Source organism: Glandiceps talaboti, chromosome 17 (genome assembly GCF_964340395.1).
Source record: "Glandiceps talaboti chromosome 17, keGlaTala1.1, whole genome shotgun sequence".
Classification (NCBI taxonomy): Eukaryota; Metazoa; Hemichordata; class Enteropneusta; family Spengelidae; genus Glandiceps; species Glandiceps talaboti.
The window spans coordinates 14,523,629-14,525,816 of NC_135565.1; positions in this window are offsets into that span (position 1 = coordinate 14,523,629).

Consider the following 2,188-nt stretch of genomic DNA (forward strand, 5'->3'; position numbering starts at 1 on the left):
CAGTCAGTCAGTCAGTCAGTCAGTCAGTCAGTCAGTCAGTCCGTCAGTTCGTCCGTCCGTCCTTCTGTCCTTCCTTCCGTCCGTCCGCTGGTTAGTTAGTTAGTTAGTTCGTTCGTTCGTTCGTTCGTTCGTTCGAATGTACCGAAGTTATTTTTCTTTATAAATCATCATGCAGGCATGTTACATTGTTTAATTCCGCAAAAAAGTTTATTAAAAACATCAATATTTTTTGCATGTTTTTCCACGTATTTTTGAATAGTATGCAATCTGATTAAAACTGATCAAGGAGAATTAAGACTTCATTTGCTAATACATCCATTTATTTATTTATTTATTTATTTATTTATTTATTTATTTATTTATTTGCTTCAGTATTTCCCGTCGATTGTCTTTTATTTTTTTAATCATTTATTTATTTATTTATTTATTTATTTATTTATTCATTCATTTGCAAATACATTTATTTACTTATTTATTTATTTATTTATTTATTTATTCATTTGCTTCAGTATTTCCCGTCGATTGTCTTTTATTTAGGTGTTCAATAGTTCAATGCACAATAACAAACTATATTCTTTTAGTTTGGGAGTGAGAGGGTGTTGACCCCCTAAATACTTCTCATCCCACAAAACCAATTGTACTTTTAGTAGAATCTATTCTGTACCCCTAAACACAAATATTTCTAAAAAAAAATTAAAAAATCATGTCAAATCAAGAAATGGAAATTTTTTGCTTCAGTACTAATGCATGGCACTATAAATTAAAGTGTCAATAAAAGAGTTATTTTTTATATTCATGACACTACATACTACTGGATACTGATTTGAAATTGATTGTGCTGTCTGAAACTTAATTATCGATTTTGGTCAAATAACGGGGGAGTCTGAGGTCTGACTAAAAGGAGTTTTTTTTTTATATCCTACCGGTACATTAAACCATAGACAGTAGAGGGGGAACTACTGTCTATGATTAAACTATTGCTCTCGCGATCGCCCCTTACATAATTTGTTTATGTACAATATACAAATATATATATTTTAAATATCGGACGACAATCGACTTCTCGGTCCGCCAAAACAGTTCTCAATACTTAACGAAAAAGAAAGAGAAAGAGAAAGAAAGAAAAAAGGAAAGAAAGAACGAAAGAAAGAAAGAAAGAAAGAAAGAAAGAAAGAAAGAAAGATAGAACTTTCAAAGGTAGTATTAAAGAAAGAATCTTTTAATTTAAATATCACTTTTGACCATATATAACAATCACTTAACACCAAAAAAATACCAAAAATAGAGAACGTATAACCGTTACGTTGTCAATGTCCCCTCCAGGAATCTCAGCAGTTCCCGCTACACTTCTAAAGTGGCTCGTTTTAATTCTACTCAAAGGAAAAACTCGTGTTTACCTAGGACCTTCAGTTTTATCAATACTTTGCAAAACGCTGACATATTTTCCAGTCTCGGTAATTTTAGAAAAAGTGTCCGAAATGAAATAGTTGATTTGTGAATTTAATGGAGTTTCGGTAATATTATCTTTTCAATATCTTTATTTTTTATTAGTTTTGTAGATATTGTATGTATTTTAGTCTTTTCCAATTTCTGAGTGTCTGTAAATGGGGCGATCCTGTAGACATCTCAAATAAATAAATAAATAAATAAATAAATAAATAAATAAATAAATAAATAAATAAATAAATAATTTATTGGACACAAATCCTCTCCACCCCCCTTCCCAATCAAACTATTTACCCCTAAAAGTGACTAATATCATCGAGAAAAATGTGGAATTAATTCAGGCGTGGAATCATGCATACTATGTAGCTGCATTAGCAATAATTGTAGCGTTCGTTTGTGGGTTTGAGTTGTTTTCGATCTGAAAAAAAAGTTTGAAATGTTCATGCATTCCGAGTCCTAAGATGTATTGCAACATGCATGAACGTTTTGAAATTCATAGCCCGAGATCCTAGCAAATTGAAAGTTTCATATCCGTTCATATCTTTTATTTCACTACCTTTCTTTCTATTTCTTTTGATGATGAGTAAAACAATTTCGATAAAATACAAATCCAACGAAGAGTTTGACAGGCGCAAACCACAGGCTGTTTCCCGCCACCATCTTTGAGTAAATCGGTAAATGATTGGATAACTATGACCTTTGACTCTCTTTATTGACCATTCACGTTCATCGTAGTTTGTCC